Source organism: Balaenoptera acutorostrata, chromosome 3 (genome assembly GCF_949987535.1).
Source record: "Balaenoptera acutorostrata chromosome 3, mBalAcu1.1, whole genome shotgun sequence".
In the NCBI taxonomy this organism is placed as follows: domain Eukaryota; kingdom Metazoa; phylum Chordata; class Mammalia; order Artiodactyla; family Balaenopteridae; genus Balaenoptera; species Balaenoptera acutorostrata.
The window spans coordinates 105,490,368-105,512,302 of record NC_080066.1 but is presented as its reverse complement, the minus strand read 5'-3'; the positions used below and the strand labels follow the sequence as shown (position 1 = coordinate 105,512,302).

General features: G+C 43.2%; 1 protein-coding gene and 1 non-coding gene across 2 annotated transcripts in view; both read right to left on the bottom strand.

Annotated features, from left to right (window-relative positions):
* Positions 1-21,935, bottom strand: part of LOC103000087 (T cell receptor alpha chain MC.7.G5-like) — a 277,458-nt gene that overhangs the window by 162,006 nt on the left and 93,517 nt on the right. The window lies entirely within an intron of this gene.
* LOC130708028 (U6 spliceosomal RNA) lies at positions 14,558-14,662 on the bottom strand. The gene has a single exon (XR_009008056.1). It is a non-coding gene; the product is annotated as a U6 spliceosomal RNA (small nuclear RNA).

Sequence of the window (21,935 nt, the reverse complement as noted above, 5' to 3'; positions counted from 1 at the left end):
CCCATGACCTCAAGCAGAGAGCTGCTTTTCCTGTTCTTCAAGTGAGTTCTTTGAACTCATATGCCATTTCTTTGAATTTGCACAGACTGTTGAGCTCAAGCAGCTGGGTAACCCCACCTCTGCTCGGACAACCCTCAGATAGAACACCATCTACACACTGGGCTGGAAGGGGTCCTGGAACTCAGGAGTCCTTGTTTTTCACTGCCTGCTCTAGTCTCAAGGGGCAGCTGTGCTGTAGTGGAGAGACCGCTGGATTTAGGCCTGGAAGAGCTGGGTGTATACCTGACACCACCACTTACTTGCAAGTCACCTAACCTCTCTAAGCCTCCGTTTTCTAGACAATAAAATGGGGATAATACTGCCTCGTGCGGTCTTAAAATAATGGATGTGGATACACCTTGTGACTGATCTCCAGGGAGACCTGCACTTGGGGTCAGCTCACCAGTGTGGAAGGTGGGAGGAAGGGGCAGGCTTTGCTGTGACCTATGTGGACCCAGAGGAGTTGCACCGTGGGGAGGGCAGCGAGTAGTAAGTCCCTCCTCTCTCACTGTAGCTTCAAGAATCTCCAGGGAGAATTGGCCTCTACAAGTAAAGTTGTTCTGGAGACCAGGGCCGTAGAAGTCTCCTCATTGGTTTATAAAGTTCAGGGAGCCATCTTGGTCCCTCTGACACCTGTGTATCATGTAATTATTCATTTCCCTGTCCCTGTCATTTGGCACTGCAAAATCTTGCTTCTTCTAAAAGGAACAAACATCTCTTCTTGCTCCAACAAGACATCTGGCTTGATTCCTGAAAAACAAAATTAAGGGAAAAGGAAGAGAGAGGAGCCCTATCAGAGCATCAAGGGACTGAGCTACCAGGGTGGGATTACAGAACCACCTTCCATTTCCATCTTCCCACCTTCTCTCCCAGGAGTCATTTCATCAGGGAAGTCATTTATTCATTCACCCAATTATTGGGCAAACATCCACTGGCTTCTATGGTGGGCTCAGTGCCAGGCTGGGCTCCATGGGGGTGACAATGTTTTGGGCTCTCCGGGGCTCACCTGGCCCAGGAAGAAGTGCAGGGCCTGCGGTTCTGAGGCTCCAAGGCTTCTCTTACCTGTGCAGCCTAGTGGCAGGAGATGCGCTGCGTGACTTCCCCTGAAGATTGAAGGGTCTGCTTCCGGGACTGTCTCCTGGCCCTTTCTTCCACATCTCAGCCCTTAGTGTCTCAGCGACTCGCCTGTGTGCTCTTGGGCTTGCCTGCGGACAACGAGGAAATGAGCCTGAATCAGCAGATGTTCTGCCCCCAGAGAGCAGCCTCACCAGTAGTACAAACAATCTAGGGACTTTTTCTTTCTGCTGCAAATGGCAGCATCTCCCTCGTAGAGTGAGACCAAGATTTTGGCAGGGCAGATGTTGCTATTTAGATTCAGACAGCTTTTAATCTCCTTTCCCACCTAGTTGTGGATGTTCCTTTTCTTTTTTTGTTGCAATATATTTATTTTGGATCTTTTATTTATATACCAAGGGAGCTGCTTCCTAGGAAGGGAGCTAGACTTTGCCAGAATGCCCATCTTCCACAGGACCTGAGCCATAACCGTCACACAGAATTTAACAGGAAATATGATTGCACTGGATATAATTTTTAGTAACAATTAAGTGCCTCCTGTAGTACTCTGCCCATATCAAGAGCCCTGTAAGTGTTGACGTTGTACTAGAGAAGCACAGCACAAAATAAGCATAATGGGGGGATGGAGTAAGTGGAGCGGGCAATGAAAATTAAATGAGAAAAAGCAAAGTTAAAGCATGAAAAAAGATTTAATGGGGTATTGTAGAATTATCTACTGAAAGGACAAAGTAGAACAAACTAAAAATAAAAAGGAAATATAACAGCTTAGATAAGAGGGCTGTGGAAGCAGGGAAAAGCTGGAGGGTAATTAGGACAATCACCTCGATGCAGTGGTTCTCAGTCTTGGCTTCATATGGGGATCCCCTGGAGAATTTTAAAAAGTACTGAAGCCTGGGTGCTACCCACAGAGAGTCTGATTTAATTAGTCTGGGGTGGGGTCCACCCCACGGCGGTGGGGTGGGGATGGTGGTGTGCTGAATTGGGTGATTGGGATTGACATGTATACACTGATGTGTATAAAATTGATGACTGATTAAAAAAAAAAAAAGAAAGAGCTTAATTAGCCAATATTCTGAAATATGAACACAAATTTTTACAAAGTAAATTCTGGATTATTGAATTATTGACTTTGTTAAATTCTGGATTATTGAATTATTAATTTTGATTGTTATCTATAGTTTCATAAATTTATTCATTCAACAGATTTTTTAAGCACACATGCTATGCACTAAGCTAGATGCTATGAAATACACAAAAAAAGTTTTAAAAGATCCTTTTTCTCAATGAACTTAAATTCTATTATACATTGAATCATAAGATATACATAAATAGTTATAATCCAAGAAGGAAAGTGATAAGGCCATAAAGAAGGTAGAGATAATGTGCTATGACAGTTTAGACATGGTAAAAATGACTTCCAGCCAGAAGTCCTATGGAAAGCTTCTTGGAGGAGATGAAATTGGAACTGATTCATGAAGATTAATTAGCATGCAGAGATAAGCGGGATGCCCATTCTGGAGGAGTTTAAGGCACAAGGGCAAGATAGTGGGAATTTCTGAGTGTGTGAAAGAGAGGATAAGACACTCTATCCTATCACTATTGGAAGGAGATACAGAAGCATGTATAAAAGAAAATAATAACTTTGAATTATAGTCTTGCAGCTAAAAGTGATCAATATTAATGTTGCTCTACATTTTTCTAGTTGTTTCATGTATGTAATTTTATTTAAATAATTGAGAATGTACTGTATATATAGGATTATATACATATATTCATATGTGTATATATGTATGTCATATACATTTATATTATTTATTTTAAATAATTAAATGAATATTATAAATGAAAAAAAATACTGAAGCCTGGGTGCTACCCACAGAGAGTCTGATTTAATTAGTCTGGGGTGGGGTCCAGGAATCTGGATTTAAAAAATCTCCCTAGATAATTCTGATTTGCAGCTAGGATTGAAAACCACTGTGTAAGAGCATCATTTAGGAAAACGAAGAATACACCTTATATTGCAGTAAAGTCTTATTATAGTGTTGTCCTCCGGGGACAAGGCAAAACCTGTGGCCAGGTGTCACCTGTGACTGGGATGATCTGCCATCTTATCCTTTTCTCCAGGTCCAGCGTGGACCCTCAATAGCTCTCCTCCCTGGTGATGTCTCACTGCCTGTCTCTTATGAATCAGAGGGCATGAGGACCTGCTGAGGTCAGCTTCAGCCATCTCCCTGTTGCCCTGAGCTCCTACAGCAGTGTGGGGCACTTAGTGGGTGCTTAGTAAATAGTTGCTAAGTGCTATGGTCCTTGTCCTTCTGGGTCCTTCTCTGCCAATTAAAATGGTCTAAGTCTAAGGGTCTTGGTTCCTCCTCTTAATCCTGCCCTGACCTTCAAGATCTAAATTTTACCCTACTTGGCTCCCTCTTGAGAAAACAAATTCAGCCAGGATAGTCTTCGTGCTGTGATTCTTTAGGTTGGACAACACGTCGCTGTGTGTGTGATGTGGAATGCAGCCTGCAGCACACCAGATCCACAGGATAATGGGTCCTTGCTGTGTTTCAAGTTGTGTTCTCTTTTTCTTCCCTCCCTCCTTCCTCCCTCCCTCCCTCCTTCCCTCCTTCCTCCCTCCCTCCCTCCTTCCTCCCTCCCTCCCTCCCTCCTTCCTCCCTCCCTCCCTCCTTCCTCCCTCTCTCCCTCCCTCCTTCCCTCCCTCCCTTCCTTGTTGTTGTCCTGTAATTCCCAGGCTCACAGCAGGGTACAGTCATCCAAGGAGACCTGCCACAAAGAGTGAAAATATGTGCAGTGCCCTGAAGTGGCCATGTGTTTTTGGAGGAGGTGAATTACCTTCTGTTCTCCTGGAACTGTTGATTTCACAGTGAAGATTTGCTGCCGCAGAGCTGTGGGTAGAATGTAAAGTTATTGCCATCTCTGGAACTCCTCTTTGATTTCCCCCGCTTGCTGGAATAACCGTGGGGTGCTGGCAGTCCTCAGGTAGAACATGGAGAGGCCAGAACAGAGCTGTTCATGCTGATAAGAGACTAACCTTATGCCTTTTCTGATAGTAGTCTATTTATAAAAAAACAAACCCCAAATAACGGTAATTTTGTACTTCCATCCAACAATATCCAATAGAGAGGAAAATGCTGGGAAAACTTGGATTGGGCCCAGAGGTTATTAGTTTTAAAGGACCGGAATAGAAGCCCCTCCCCCTTTGTAATATTTCTCTGCACATAAGAAAAAGCACTCCCTACTCTCCTCCTCTGAAAGGGAGAAAAATATTCTGTTCAAGGTTCTTGGTTGGCAGTAGGGCTGGGGGACAGGCAAGAGAGAGGGAGAAGATAAATGCTTTGTTTTTCTCCTTTGGTGATGGGAGCTTATGAAAAAGTAGAATGTCCATGCTTCCGTGCTTTTAGGGAGCTCAAATTCTGTAGCTCTGGCACCGTATAGCTGTGGAATTAAGATCTTACCTTATACATCTTACACCTTCTAACCTGCCAGGTGTTTCCCAGGGTACAAGGTGGTGACAGAACTGGGCTCTCCCAGAACCGTAGGGAAATTCCACAGCCACCAACAAAAACTTGGTCATCCTTGCTTTTTCTGGTTGGCCTTCCAGCCCAGACACAGTTCCAGAGGTATCTCCTATGTCTTGGGCTCTGAACTAACATACCTTCTACTTTTGCTTTGTTTTATCACAGATTGAGAGGAAAAAAGGAACGAGGCTGAAAAAATGCTAAAACATGAGGTCAGCTCTAAAGATATAGAGATTAAGAAACAGTGGAAGAGAAACAAGGAAGCACTTTGGGGAAGGCAGCTGTGTAGATTAAAAAAAAGTGGCCATGAGGTAGCTTTGGGGCTGGGAAAAGAGACTTCTGAAACCAATGAAGTGGGAAAGTTAGTATCTGAGTGGATGTTGGTCCTACAGCATCCTGGGCCACCATAACCCAGTGCCCTTGTCATGTCCCAGGAACGTCACTCACTCTGGATCTGCTGCTGCCCCGTTGCCATACTCTGTGTATCTCTGACATTCAAATTGGTTATGCGGGGTTTGTGACGCGTCTTTGGTGGAAAGGGCCAGCGACTGGGGTACATAAGATATTATCCATCATATTCACCACGGCTTGAGACACCATAGTCATGAGTGGTTGTTTTATGGTCACCATGGTGCTGCTGTTTTAAAGCTTAGTTTAGAATGCAGGTGCTGTTCTATTCATCAGGGATATGACAAGTTAAAGGGCTGTTAACACTGAGCTGCGTAATGAACACTTCGTATGAGTGAATGAAAAGATTACTGAATAGAAATACAAGCTATCCAATTGGCAGGGCTTCAATTGCCAAGTAGTCTGAGAGCTCGCACACATGCATGACTGAGTAGTGACTGTGAACGGGGAAGTTACCAAAGGAGCGTGAAGGAAGTACCATGGGCGGCAAGGTAGCCCCGCGTGATGAAGAACCTCAGCATCGATCAGCTGGAAGCAACATCCTGAGTGAAATTGAGGTCCATGACAGCGCCCACAGTATCAATCTAAACTGACGTCAGTGTCCAGTCTGCAGCGAGAAATCAGGGATGCAGGACAACAAAAGATGCAGAGGGAAGGGCACATGCCAAGAAGATGAGCTGGAAGAGCACAGGGAAAGGGGATTTTTGCAAGACTCAGCTGACAATCATCTGTCTCTGTCAGAAAACCTTATTTTTAAGCATGCCAGCTCAAGTCCCAATTGGTGACCCAGAGGCTGCAGCGTGCTAGGAGGAGAACTGTTGCCTCTACTCACGATCTGCTGCATTTGCGTTGACTCACAACGTGGTTGGGGACTCAGCTAGACAGCACACTAAATACCCAGCAGAATTCCTACAACCACCATTGGCCCAGAGAACCCTTTGTTAATAAATATTATAGCACAATCTGTGTTTATCCAGGGAAGTGTGATAGGGAAGGGAAACTAGCACGAAAAGAAAATAGAGTTTAAATGCCAGGGCAGTTGAAAATGTTTATTTTTACGGAAGAGATATAATCCAGACAATTTTCCTCTTGTTTTGAATGACTAAACCCTAAACTTCAAGCACATGGAGGCCAATGACAATGTTTTTTAGGGCAACCAAGATGAGGAAAAGCAGCCTCTGTGTACACACACCAAAGGGCCATGGGGTCCGCGTCCACATTACAATCAGGGCCTCCCTGTGTGGTCATTGCGGCCCCCGACCCACTTAGGCAGATCATCAAGTACAAAAAAGCTTTTAGCTTTTCTCTAGACAATCTTTAGTTTCCAAGAGGCCTTGGGGGAAGCTTGGAAAGGAACAGGATCAAAATTCAGATGAAGGAGCAGAGGGGCAGGTACCACAAGCTATTATTAGAGCAGCTGGCGAAACATCTTTCTGTAATCCAGGGAGTCTTCCTCTTTTGCCCTCCTCTTTGGCCTTGACTCTAAATCAAGGAACCAGCATTATGTGGTTGAATCCCTGCTATGGTTGGGTGGGAGGGTTTTAGGCAAACCCTTGTCCTTTTCTTTTGTCTTTTTATTTTAAAGTAGATACAAGTGGGCACTACTGTGAAGAGTAGGTGGCCCATGGCTCTGACATACCAGCCTTGCCAGCTGGGGTGTGGGAATGTAGGCAATTAATAAAACCTTTGCGGCAGCTCCTGTGACCACAAGGGATGATATTGGCTCCATTTAGCATTTTTAAATTTAAGTATTCACCTCATGTCAAAGTATGTAGCTGTGTTCTCTCATCTGAGGTTGTTCATTTGGAAATACAGAAGGATGAAGCATTATTTCTTTAAATAAAATATTCATTACCATCTGTGTCTCAGTGATCCTTAAAGCAGAAATTCAGTTCACACATTAAATTCAATAATCATATATTAAACACTTACTATGCAACACCCTGTGGAAACTGAAGATGAAACAGACTAAGAATTCCTGCCCTCCAGGGGTTTATAAATTAGGAGGAGCATAAAGGAGGTATCCAAACAATCATGGGAAAAGAGAGAAAACATGAAATGACTCAAGAGAGGTAAGTGCAAAGAAAAAAATAAATTAAAAAAAAAAAAAGAGAGAGGTAAGTGCTAACGTGGTTCACTTGGGGAGAGATCATATCTTCAGAGGCGAGTTTTGCATTGGAGATATAAATTTGGGAGTCCTGAGCACATATGTGGGATTCAACTCTGTGAGCATGAATGAGATCACCTAGGAGAAGATACAGAAGGGAAAAGGGACCTAGGCAAGGGTCGTGGGTGCTCTATATTTAGAAGATAGATAGAAGAAGAGCCAGCAAGGGGACTGAGAAGGAGAGGCCAGTGATGTACAGGAAAATTAGTAAAGAATAGCATCTCAGAAGCTAAGCATGGAAAAGCATTTCAAGAAGGAATGGGTGGCCAGTGGTGCAGTACACTGCTGAGAGGTCGTATAATCGTCGGCTATTTATTCCTGTGTTTGTTTTATGTCTGTCTCCTCTTAGCTTAAGGAGGGCAGGCCCCCTGTTTATCTTGCTCACACATGTACTCAGTGTCTGGCGTGGTACTTGGCACAGAGTAGGACTCAAGATATATTTGTTTCATTAAGGAAGGAAGAATTAAAGCCAGTCTGAGGTGTTTGTACTTAATTAAGTAGGCAAAAAATAGTGTCTGAATAGCATCTTCAGATTCCTAACATGGAGTATGATCTTAGCAAAAATGCAAGCCTCCTTTTGAAGGCTTGTACAGACCTGCTGGCCTCATGCATACCTCCTCTCATCATCATTAGGTGTCTTCCAATCTGGATGCACAAGAACAAGAAAACAGCAAGAATCCATTGGGTGATTCATATACTAAACATGCAACACCCTGTGGAAACTGAAGATGAAACAGACTAAGAATTCCTGCCCACAAGGGGTTTATAAATTAGGAGGAGCATAAAGGAAGTATCCCAGCAACCATGGAAAAAGAATCATAATCCTTGAGAGCAGTGTTAGCCACTAGAATCTCATGAGATATTAATGGTTGTGCCATTATAGAAAGAATTCTCTGAATCCGATTCTGGGCTAAGTAGGTATATTTACAGCAGGAGTTCTCAGAGCACATAATATGCTAATAAAGAATTGTGAATATTAAGAGAGATCTATTAAGGTAGAGCATTTGCCAAACTTATTTGACCATGGAATCCTTTTTAATTGCTTAATAACTGTTAATATCTTAAGGGACAGTGACATTATGAAGAACAATTTGGCAAGTGTCACCTCTGAGTTTTTCTAAGAAGAAAAAAAATCATATCAAATTCCTTTTTAGTTGACATGGGGAGAAACTCTCCATGTTGGATACCAATTACATGGGTGGAGTCGAAGAGTATAATAGGTTGTATCATTATTATTCTCAAGTATTTGATCCTCCCTTTTATATGAGAGGATTATCAACCCCTGCCACTGCTTCATGTCCTGCCGGTGTCTTCTGTGGGAGGGGCATGAGTCCCTGCCCAGCTGATTTTGAGCGTGGTCATGGAAAGGCTTTGGTCAGTGAATGTGGGTGGACATGATGTATGCCATGTCTGAGCAGATGCTCTAAGGAGCACTCCGAGTTTCTATCAGCAGCTCTCTTGTTCTTCTTCCTCTGTCATGAGAACAGTGTGTCCCAAATAGTGAGTTATCTTTCAGTCTGGTTTCTGGAATGGGAAGACACAGAGAGCAGAACTTAGCAGACACCTTGTAGCCATCAACTTGTAGTAACAGCAGGAGCAAAAAGTAAACGTTCGTTGTTTAAGCTATTGAGATATCAGTGCTGTTTGTTACTGCAGCAGAGTTGACTAATACAAAGAGGGAAATAAGGAAGGCTGCTATAAACATGACAGTTTCTTTCCAGAGCTCCCAGAAGAGATACAACCCTGGAGGAGAAGCAGAAAACAGAATGGCTTAGTTTGCAGCTGAATTTTTTACACTTCACAGGAAAAAAGTTGTACTTTTGTTCTGATGAAAAACAACTTCATGAAATGAGAAAACTACATCAGCTTAGATAAAGATTTGTAGACTTAGTGAAGACTGTAGATGCTGGCATATCCGAGAAGAAATCTCAATATTTCAAGCTGAATGAAATCAAAGGACACACAGAAGTGGAAGTTGATAACCAGTCCCACTGGCACTACTTGCCTCCCTGTAGAGCACATTACTTTCTTAATTGTCTCTTCAGATTTCCTCACAGTTCCCATTAGCAGGATGGGAAGAGGTCAGTGCCCCACAGCACCAAATTCTGGAAACTCCCAGAGGTTTGGGAGGGCTCTTTAATAAGAACAAAAAGTTAAAGGGAGTGACCATTATCCTAGGAAATAATGTTCTTCTTTCCCTCTCCCCTTCCTCTTTGCTCTTCTTAATTCTTTATCTCGTAAACTGATACCACTCCCATTTACCTGGTCTATTTTGTGGTGCGCACAATAGTGGCACTTTGGAAATCTCTAAGCTGTGTTTGACAGGGAATTTGCTACATCTGTGGTTAAAGAGCCCCAGTGAAATCTCTGATAGACATTAGTTTCCCCACAAAAAGACTAATTTGTTTAGTCTAGGTTCAGTATTTTTCCATTTTCAGTATGTTTGTTTATTTAAATTGAAGACATCATATACCCAAATGTGTGTGCATGTATGTGTGTGCGTGTGCATGTGTGTATTTAACTATCAAGGATTCTCGTCTTCCTTCTTGGGTCATCTTCAGGAGCCTCCAAGCATATATTACCCCAGGGAAGCAAGTGTTTTCTCTGTTAGGAGCTCACATCACTTCCTATGTGAAGCCGCCCCAGCTCTAGGCCATCACTTCTGTCTCTATATTCTCACAGCTGTGCACTCTTTCCTCTGTTAATGTCTCTATTTCCTTGTCTGTTTCTACCACTAGAAAGAGCACCTTGAGGACAGGAATTGAGCCTTGGTGGTTTCTGTAGCTCAGCATGTGGCACCGCACCAGGAATATTGTACGTGTTCAGTACATATTTGAGGGATGAGGGTATCTATCCCTGTAATTATAAGCTTGTGTATTTTAATAATATAGCTACTGAAAATACCCACCCAAAATCCAAAACACCAAAAGGGCTCATCATAAGCCCAGCCACGAGTCACTGAGAAAATAATCATCATATTGACCCCTCTGATTTCCTCATAGCTCGCCAGTTTCTCTGGGCAGGTTTTGCTTACCTGTCCCAGGTCCCTATGTGGGAACTGGCTCAAATCTACAGAGCATCCTTTGACCCTCTCAGGTGTCCTGTGTGCCCCCAAACGGGCTCTTGAGTATGTCAGACAGCTAGAGAATGGGTGGAAATCACTGGTCTCTGAGAACATTTGGTCTCCAGCTCAGGGTGACTCTGGAGTCTTCAAGACCACTAAAAGTGAGAAAATAGCAAGGCTTGGGACCCAACTGCAGCCCAGAGTCAGGGATGATCACCAGATTCTGAAAAATTCTGGAATCTGGGAGAGTCATTCAATCATTCAGAGAAATATATTTATGCAATTTGTCAGGTTTAAGATAAGCAAAAGCAGATAGAGTCCTTGGTCTCTCAGAGCTTACAAACTAATGAGAAACTAGACATTAATCAAATTAATGAAATATATTACAAACTGAAATATGAATGCATACTTAAAACCCCAAATCTGAACTTGCTGGGACATCTCAAGACATCTATGAAGAATTGATGTGTAAACTTTGATCCAGAAGATGAGTAGGAATTAAATAAGTGAAGAGGAAACAGAAGTATTCTATAGGGAGGGAACAATATGTGCAAAGACCCTGAGGTGGGAGGGTATCTGGTGCATTTAAGCAACTGGAAGAAGGCCTGTTTGACAGGAACTTGGGAAATGAGAGAGAGAGGGGTGAGAGGTATTTGCAGTGGAGGTGAGAAGAGGTCAGACTGTGCAGGGTCTTAGAGACCACTTTAAGGATTTGTCTTTTGCTTATAAGCAATGGGAAGTCGCTGAAGGAGTTTTAATCAGGGGTATGACATGATCATAATTGTATTTTGAAGATCACTTTGGCCACTGTGGGGAGGAATGTATTGGAAGGTCCTAGAGACCAGCTAGCTCATTCAAAAAGCTAATGAAATGATTCAAAGGAGAACATGGTAGTTTGGACCAAGGTGTTAGTGGTGGAGGATGGAGAGAAGTGAATGGATTTGAGATGATATATAAGATAGGAAACCTTGGGAAAGGATCATATTTAAAAGGAAGGTTTTGACTTAAGTCTTAGAGTTGAGCTGAAGTAACTTTGAAGCATTTAAGTGGATATGGTAAACAATCAAGTGGATACACAGATATTCATGTATTTGTATTCAACTCAGAGTTATTAACTATCTGCTATATGCTAGTCACAGTATTGAGAATTGTACGGAACAGAAAAGTATATTGAACTTGGATTCTTTTCTTGAAGGAGTTCAAAATTATGAGACAGTCATGAGGAATGGTTGAGGATATTTGGTATAAAGAAATGAGGGCTTGGAGGTTGAATATGATATCTGTCTTCAAATATTTAAAAAATACAAGGGTAGAACTTAGTCTGTGTTGCTCCAGAATGCATAACAAACACCAACATGTGAAGTTACAGGGAAGCAGACTTCGATCTGGTATAAAAAGTGATTTTTTAATATCAGAACTATCATTGAAAATACTTGAGACTGAACGATCATTTATTCAATCAATATTTAATGAACATGTAAATTGAATGGAGGGATTCCTGCTTGACCTTTAAGATCCCTTCTGGATTCAAATTCAATGACTCTAATTTTCTGTTTAAACTCTTAATTGTTCAGAATGAAGGTCACAACTTGGATTTCCTTGAGTCCACTTCCTTACTTGGACCCTTCCTGTATCCTCCCTGGGCACTTTCAGGATGCTGTAATGAGTCATTTCTTCAAGGTTGTGACACCTTATGATAGAAACGACATTCTCTTCCTTGGTTTGATACAGAGGAAGAAGTGTACTCTGATTCCCTTCTTTTCTCTTGCCTCTCACTCCTTACCACGGTAACACGATGCTGAATGACTTGTTTGTAAGTGCAGCCGATTGATGGCACTGTTCCTGGACACAAGGTACCTTCTTGCTCCCTTTGAACAATCATATCTCCCATTTCTAGCCACACAGGATGCCTAGGGACTCCTTTGCTTGGGAGCCTGCTGGAAGTGTCATGCTTATTGCCATGCCCTGACAGTTGACCTCAAAGACTTTTTCAGAAGATGGGCAGACACTCTTGGAATTCTCTCCACTGCTCTGAACTCTTTCAAGTGAGCCCTTTTCATGCTGAATAAAAATCACAGAAAGGAGGATAATGGGAAGAACAATAATATGAATTTATTCAACCCTCAATTACCTTTACAAATGCAATGGGGAAGAACAAGGACAATACAAAAATATTCACTGACTTTTATGTCATTCATGTGGCTCTGGGATTTCTGCAGAAACACTTGGTCCATGTCCACACTATACTAGAACCTTTGGTGGCCCCATCTCCACCCAAGTCTGAGGCTTCATGTGTTATGTAAAAGACTTTCTCATCTACCTCCTGGTAAGCTCAGGGAATTTCTCCAGGTATTTAATTTTCATTCTTGTTTGGTTTCTTTTTTTAACATCTTTATTGGAGTATAATTGCTTTACAATGGTGTGTTAGTTTCTGCTTTATAACGAAGTGAATCAGTTATACATATACATATGGGCAGAAGACCTAAATAGACATTTCTCCAAAGAAGATATACAGATTGCCAACAAACACATGAAAGAATGCTCAACATCATTAATCATTAGAGAAATGCAAATCAGAACTACAATGAGATATCATCTCATGCCGATCAGAATGGCCCTCATCAAAAAATCTAGAAACAATAAATGCTGGAGAGGGTGTGGAGAAAAGGGAACCCTCTTGCACTGTTGGTGGGAATGTAAATTGATACAACCACTATGGAGAACAGTATGGAGGTTCCTTAAAAAATTAAAAATAGAACTACCATATGACCCAGCAATCCCACTACTGGGCATATACTCTGAGAAAACCATAATTCAAAAAGAGTCATGTACCCACATGAAGGAATGCTCAACATCATTAATCATTAGAGAAATGCAAATCAAAACTACAATGAGATATCATCTCACACCGGTCAGAATGGCCATCATCAAAAAATCTACAAACAATAAATGCTGGAGAGGGTGTGGAGGAAAGGGAACACTCTTGCACTGTTGGTGGGAATGTAAATTGATACAGCCACTATGGAGAACAGTATGGAGGTTCCTTAAAAAACTACAAATAGAACTACCATACGACCCAGCAATCCCACTACTGGGCATATACCCTGAGAAAACCATAGGTCAAAAAGAGTCATGTACCAAAATGTTCATTGCAGCTCTATTTACAATAGCCAGGACATGGAAGCAACCTAAATGTCCATCGACAGATGAATGGATAAAGAAGATGTGGCACACATATACAATGGAATATTACTCAGCCATAAAAAGAAATGAAATGGAGGTATTTGTAGTGAGGTGGATGGAGTTAGAGTCTGTCATACAGAGTGAAGTAAGTCAGAAAGAGAAAAACAAATACAGTATGCTAACACATATATACGGAATCTAAGGGGAAAAAAAAAAAAGGCCATGAAGAACCTAGTGGCAAGACGGGAATAAAGACACAGACCTACTAGAGAATGGACTTGAGGATATGGGGAGGGGGAGGGGTGAGATGTGACAGGGTAAGAGAGTGTCATGGACATATATACACTACCAAATGTAAAATAGATAGCTAGTGGGAAGCAGCCGCATAGCACAGGGAGATCAGCTCGGTGCTTTGTGACCACCTAGAGGGGTGGGATGGGGAGGGTGGGAGGGAGGGAGATGCAAGAGGGAAGAGAAATGGGACCATATTGTATATGTATTACTGATTCACTTTGTTATAAAGCAGAAGCTAACACACTATTGTAAGGCAATTATACTTCAATAAAGATGTTTAAAAAAAAAAAAGAAGAAGATGTGGCACATATATACAATGGAATATTACTCAGCCATAAAAAGAAATGAAATTGAGTTATTTGTAGTGAGGTGGATGGACCTAGAATCTGTCATACAGAGTGAAGTAAGTCAGAAAGAGAAAAACAAATACCGTATGCTAACACATATATATGGAAACTAAGAAAAAAAAAAGGTCATGGTTTCTTTTTTCATTGTTTTGTGCTCAGACTCTCTCAGATTGTTATGCGGCAGTCTGGTTGCTTTCCCCCCAAATGTCCCTCTTCGTTGCCTCCAGGCTCTGTTTTCCATGCTTACCCCGTGCCCATCTCAGGTTCTGAGTGGCCTCAGCCCAATATGGGCCAGAACTTCATGCTCTCATCCATTCTGCGGGAGGAATTGACAACTAGAGAAACACACTTTTACCTCCTGTCCCTTTTCTTCCCAATCAGACTTAATCAGACACTAATGATTCATGGTTTTTTTTTTTTTTTTTAACATCTTTATTGGAGTATAATTGCTAAAAATAGGGGACGCTTCACGAATTTGCATGTCATCCTTGCGCAGGGGCCATGCTAATCTTCTCTGTATCGTTCCAATTTTAGTATATATGCTGCCGAAGCGAACGCTGATAGCACCTTTTAGATGGCAGGGTATTTCTCTGCACACTAGTAGCAAGTAGTAGTTTTTGTTTTTTTTTTTTTTACTTTGTGAACCAGGGTAGTACCAAATGAGAGTGCTTAGGACCTTCTTGCTGCTACCATTGAGGTACATGTGGTTACTGGGCTGCAGCCTCTGTGCAGGATGTGGCTCACCTCCTTGTCAAATTATGCTGTACCTATAAAAGAATTAGATATTTAACCACAGGATCAAGCTTGCTCGTAACTCTCAATCTTTTGTGAGGTGTTCCCCAAGTGATATGTTACTCATAATAAGAGAGAGAAGTTTATGAGTGATTTACTTAACCTTGAAGCTGCTCTAGTTTTTTGTTTTTTGGTATAATAACATCACTCTAACTTACCTGCATTCCACTGTTGCCTCCTTAGTAGAAAGGGAAGTAGGTTACCTAGACTAATGTCTCTGGAGTTGTGCATAAGAGCCCTTGTGAATGTGCTGAACACAAGACTATTTGGGAATAAAGATTAGATTTTCCGTGAAACAGACTCTGAGATAGAGATTTGCATGCAGGTGGTTTCGTGGGTTGGCCTTTCTGAGGGGTCCCACATAGAGGTCTTTATACTCAGCTGTTGAGTAGTCATTGGATGCACACTGCCCTCGAGGAGGGAGTGTAACCTGGAATGAGGCAGCTTTTTGGCCAAGGGCAGTGCCTGGGAAGGGACACAGCTATGAGCCAGTGGCAGGCAGCATTCTGGGCATCTTGGGGGGAAAGTGTCATGGATCCAGAGGGGGAATCTCAGTGACCCAGATTCATGGTTTTTTTGATCTTGAGTTGAAGGTGTGTAGCACAAGGGTTGCAGTGGATAATCCAGGAAGGTCGTCATGGTGTGATAAAGAGTACACTGACTCAATAAATATTAATTCATTTCCTAATCTGCTTGTGGATGAATGAGAAATGGACATACCTAGAATTTATGTGATGCCTCCTTCCAAGGAACATACAAGGACACAATAGCACCTCAATGAGACTATTTATTATATCAGTAACACAAATAATCTGTAACCTGATTTGGGGATGACTGATTGCTTATTGTGAGTCTCACACCTGGCTGCACATCAGAGCCCCTTCAGGAGCTTTATTTATTTATTTATTTAAAGTTATTTATCTATTTTTGGCTGCATTGGGTCTTCGTTGTTGCATGTGGGTTTCCTATAGTTGCACTGAGCGGGGGCTACTCTTCGTTGCAGTGCACAGGCTTCTCATTGCGGTGGCTTCTCTTGTTGAGGAGCACTGTCTCTAGGGGCATGGGCTTCAGTAGTTGTGGCACACGGGCTTAGCTGCTCCACGGCATGTGGGATCTTCCCAGACCAGGGATCAAACCCATGTCCCCTGCATTGGCAGGCGGATTCTTAACTACTTTGCCACCAGGGAAGTCCCAAGGAGCTTTTTACAAATATAGATTCTTGGGTGACATTTGCAGACAACTGATTTATATTTCTCCACCTCCATGAAATTTTTCAATAATGATGGGTTCCTAGACCAGTGGTTCTCAAACATTAATATGCATATAACTCATCTAGGAAAATGCAGATTCTGATTCAGTAGATATAGGGTGGTACCCGAGATTCTGCATTCTGACAAACCTCTAGGTGATGCTGATGATGTTGGTCCAGAGACCACATTTGGAACGGCAAGGTCTTAGACCTGAGAGGGGATGAGAGGGGAAGAGGATGGGGTAGCGGAGGGAGGCTAAATTACCTGGGAAGCCAGAGCTCCATGCCCACACCAATTCAATCAAAATCTCTGGGGATATATTCCAGACATTGGTATTTTCAGAGTTTCCCCACATAATTCAAATATGCAGCTGGAATTAAGAGCCATTGTTCAAGAGATTCCTTGATCACATCTAATGCCCATTTCTCTGTAGCCAGGGCAGGAGACCTCAGGGACATCTTCCTTGTACTAAAAAACCAACAGTTCTTTTTCTGCTTATAGCAGAATTTCTCAAACATGTCCTTGGACCACTGCATCATAATCGCCTGGGGTCCTTGTTATAAAAACATGTTTTTGGGCCTGCCCCCAGATAGACTGAATTAGAATCTTTGTAGCCTGGGCTCAAGAATCTGATTGGAAACAATCTCTCTTAGTGCTTTGCGTGAATAATAAAGTTTGAGAAAAACTGGCTTATAAGATAAAATCATATCTCTTTAGCCTTGTAGCCAGGAGTGTCTAAACAAGTTGGTCTCAACCAGAGTTTCTGAGCTCTCTCTTTCCCTGCTCTACTGCATTAATCCCCGGTGGTAGGCAGCCTCTAAGATGGCTCCCAATGAGTCCTACCTCCTGGTATTCATGCTCTCATGTAATTTTCTCCCCTTGAGTGTAGACTGCATTTATTGACTCATTTCTACTGAATAGAATATGGCAGAAGTGATTAGGTTACCAAAAGACTGTGCCTTCCATCTTGGATGCGCTCTCTCCCTCAAAGCCCTTTCTGTAGGGAAGTAAGCACCAGGCTGTGATGAACCCTGTGGAGATGTCTATGTGAGAACTCAAGGCTTGCCGGCATCCACATGAGTGAGTCTGGAAGTGGATCTTCTTCCAACAGATGCTTGAGATGCCTGCAGCCTTATGAGAGACCCTGAGCCAGAGGACCCAGCTAAGACACACCTGGATTCTTGACCCATAGAGACTGTGAGATAATAAATGTTTTGAGCCTTTCAATGTTGCGGTAATTTATTATATAATAACAGATAACTAGTACACCCACCTTGAAATACCCTTCCTCCTCCTTCCCACTTATCCAAGGCCCACCTCTTTAAGCCTTAGCTGTTGTAGGAAACGTTTCTCATAGTGATTGTCTTTTCATGAACTCCTAGAACACTGCATGTGAAGTCGGCAGGACTCGTTAGATTGTCTATACTTGCTGGTATTTTTTAATTCATTTGTAATCTCTAGTTGTAATGTCTAATGCTGTCTTTTAAAATAAATTGTAATCCCATTGATGAGAATAGAACTTAAAACAGAAGTTGACCTAGAACTCTTTCTATTCCTATGACCTATCCCAATTTTATAAACAAAATAAGTGCCCTATAAATAAATGTGTGATGAAGGTAATAGTGCATTGGAGGAATATTGGGTAGAAGCCATCAGGAGAGCTGTAGTTCTCACATTCACATCTACTCTGTATCCTAATGTCTGATTTTTAACCTTATGTGAACAGAGAATTCCAGACAGATAGATACTTGAGCAGAAAAACAAAGAGTTGGCTACTAGTGCCAACAGGATGAAAGCACTCCCTTGATGATTATTAAATGTTTGTATCCTTAAGCCCTCCTGCCCATCAGTCTGCTCAGTGGTGCCTCCAGGCCTTGGCTCCCTGTGGTACCAGATACCTTAGGCTCCCCCACTTCAACCTGGGACTTGGGGATCTATTTTTTAAATTCAGTTGATTTATGACCATCTCAGAAATCCCACACAGCCACAGATATTTGTCTCCAAAATCTCTCTTGCCAACTGACATAACGGAAGCCTGTGCGTTATCCCTCCCTGCCATCCCCGTGGGTCCCCAGGGCTCCTCTGTCAGTAAGGAAGGATATAAAACATTTAGTACCTGAAATAGTTATGGGAGCATTTCAGAACATGATTCTAGTCATCCTTCATCACAGACTAGGAGTTAATGGTATCTCTAATACCTTTGGAAATTTTGATTAGGATGGTAATGGAAAACCATCCTTGCTTTATCTAGTTTACGTACATGAATGGTTTCATGATTAAGACTCTGGAATGAGCTACAGCACTCCCTATTGTAGAAACTTGTTCATTTCAGCCTCTCCACAATGAGAGGACCTTCTCAGTATTGAAGGCTGTTTTTTTTTCAATCTTTTCTCAGGAGTCTGTGAGAGATAGGAGCGGAGTCCCCTTGGTCTCCCTGCACAAACCCTAACAGACTTTCCTGCCCACCTTGGCTGATAAAGAAGGCCCCTCTCCACCAATTACAAAGATAAGGTCCTCGCCCCAACTCAGCTCCTGACTCTCTTATCAGATGTTACCGTTGAGGTTACCAAGTGGTCTCACCTCAGGCGTGGTGCTCATTTTAGCCAAAGATGGTCTCTAACTGGATCTGCTGCCTTGGTTTGACTTGGGGATTTGAGGTGATGGGAATCAGAACTGTAGCACTGTGGATGTCGGACCCACAGTAGTAAGTTCCAACGTCTTTCACTGTTGTTTTTTGAATGTCGAGTATGTATTGACTTTTTAAAACGTCAATTTTCCCTTTGAAATTACTCCTTTCATTTTCATTAGAATTATTGCTTAGTTTGTATACTAAAGTCAGGGAGTTATTTTCATTCTTCTTATACCAGCTCATTTGCTAGTTCTTCAAGTCCCCTCCAGTTATGCTGCAACGGAAGGTGGCAGGCTCCCCAAGGAGAACAGTCAGAGTTTTGGTCTCTGGTTCCAAAATTACATCCAAATAGACCCCTGAAAGGGAAAGCCCAAAGTTAGAGAGGCCTCAGAGAACTGCCTCCACTCCACGGGGAGGGGCTGTCAGAGCCATGCTCAGCAATGTTCCCCCTTGGCCCCCAGCAAATTGTTCCTGCTACACATTTCCCTAAGAGTAAAAGGCCCATCGGCTTGTCCTTACCTGCCCAGCAGATGGCCAGGTGGAAGAGGGCACAGGACCACACCATGGCTTCACAGGGATGTCTCTGCGGTGTGCTGGCCCGTGGGTTGCCTCTGCCCAGATCAGCTGCTGTCTGCCCATGGGAAGTTTTGTCTGTTATAAGGGTGGCTGGGCATTAGTCACTCCCTCAAAGCGAGAGTGACAGGCCTGCAAGGCCGCAGCTTAGGCTGTTTATTTGACAAACATGGGCTAATGACCTATTGCAGGCCGGATATTATTTGGGAGACATAAAGGTGAACTTCTGACATAAAGATGTAAAGTTCTGCCTTGAGAGGGCTCAGCGCTTTGGGGAGACAGACACAGAGCAATTACAAAGGGCTGTGAAATGCTGTAAAAAAAGGTAGATCCAAAGCACTCCAAGAGCACGGAGGAAAGAGCTGCTTCTGCCTGGGATACTCAGAAGTGGTAACTGAACTGAGCCGGGCGAGTTGTGGAGGGCTTTGTCTGGAGGGCATTCCTGGGAGAGAGCTGCACGGAGAAGGGGCAGGGACGTGCAGCAGCAAACCAGTCTGTCAGTCACGGTCATTCTGCCTCTACATAGTGCCTGTGCTGCTTCTGTCTCTCCCCTCTGGCCACTGCCATCCCTGCCTCAGGCTGAGCATTCTTTCCCAGTTGCCACCTATAGCTCTACTCTTCCAAGAGGTCTTCCTGCTTCCAGACTCTCCCCCTTTTCATCCATTCTCCATGCAGGCCTCACACTAATTTTTCTTCAGACCAAAGGGGATCAGGTCACACTTCTGCTGAAACTCCTATAGTTGCTCCCCTTGGCTTTTAGGGGAATGTGAAGATCTTATGTCATGGCCATACAATCTCCTGATCTGCTTCCCTCTCCAGTCTCACTTTTGGCCATTTCTCCACTTGCACTCAGTACTTCAGCTGCACAAAAAAAACTTGCAGGTTCGAAGATGTATTACAGTCCTCGTATGCCCAGTTTTTGCACTGGCTGCTGCTTCTTCCTGGAAAAACCATACCTTCCTTCTCCTCCCCTCCCCACCTCACCCAAGGGAGGTGTCCCCCAGCGTTCCTTGAACTTGTTGGGTCATGGCACTTATCATCTCTATTATAACTATCTGATAATTTGTTTGTTTTCTGTTTTGGACTTCAAAATTCTTTAGGGCAGAGACAGTATCTTTGTATGTGCATTCTCGGTGCCCAGCACAGAGTTTGTCAATATTAGGAGCTCGGCAGATACCTGCTGGTCCAAGCAGGATTTCTGTCTGGGTCCTCCTGACTCTCAAGGAGGCAGGTGGGTTGCTCATCTAGTGATGGCTGCGACTGGGAGAGGATTTGTCAGCAACCCAAGGCAAAAGTTGGGGAAGCCAGGTCTTCTGCCCGTTGTTGTAGGTGTGAAGGAGAGGTGGGGTTCTCTGCAGCAGCAGGATAGCTCATACCCGACCAGAGCCTGCTTGTAATTGCTTGTGGCTAACATTCTGATCACCACTGGTGCTTAGATGGTATCACTACCTACATCAGCTATATGCAAAAGGGCCACTGGCTTGGCAGGTCTTAGAGCTCTGGGTTTTGAATCTTGCTTTGCATCTTACCAGTAGCTGGGCAAGTTACATCTCTGAGTCTTGATTTCCTCATCTGCAAATAGGGTAACTACTTCGCAGGGATGTTGTGAGGTTGGAATGAGAGAACACACGTGAAATACTTATCCCTGTGCCTGGCACACATTGGTAGACCACCACAGGAGTTGGTTTCTTTGTCATGGATGGATTAGTGACCTAGTCAGAGCTCCCTACATGAGCCAGAGTCACCTGGGGAGACATAGAGCTTGTCATTCCAAGCCTGGCACAGGACTTTCCTGTGAGGGAAGGAAGGAAGCTGAGCTATGTTAGGCTGTCCATAGGACTTTGGGCAGGTAAGTGGATGAGCTGAATAGAGCCGTGTCAAAGTCGAATGGGCAGTGTCAGTAACTTCTGTGCTCTTAGGCAAAGGGTCATCTCTGGCGGCTAAGGGTTGAAGCCACATATGAGCTACAGCCCCAGTCTTCTTTGTCCAACTGGGATGAAGAAACAATAGGAGGACTGGAAGAAGCAAAAAGACCCCCGGGTCAGATCAAATCAACCCATACTTGCTACTAGTGCCGTTCTTTCTGATGGTCTCTGTCCCTCTGAGTCTTTAGTATCAAATACCCACAGGGTCACTCGAATATCAGTGGGAGAGAGTGCCAGAACTTCTGAGTTTCTCTATAATTGGAAGTTTCAGGACCTACCTTGCCTTTGATTTGAGAACACATCTACTTTCACCCTTTTGAGTTCTTTGGGTGAAAAAGGAAATAAATTTAGTGAACAAAAGCCCTTTCCTTGCTTTATCTCTTACTCATTAGCCTCAGACATCTCATGTTAAGCATTAGTAACAGTGAAGTCAGACTCTGACGTTTGCCCATGGTTGGTCTCCGTTTAGGTATGGCAGTTATCTGCTCTTTGCCTGTTTCTAGTTGCTGTATTCGCTCTCTGTTTCTCTGCTCTGACACTGGCTGGTTGGACAAGCAACTGGAGAATAGGAACGGAGGTGAATGAAGAGAGAGGAAACTGCATTTCTATTTCCCTTGATCGGGATCTCAGCTGCCTGGTGTCCCAGGACGGCCTTCAGTA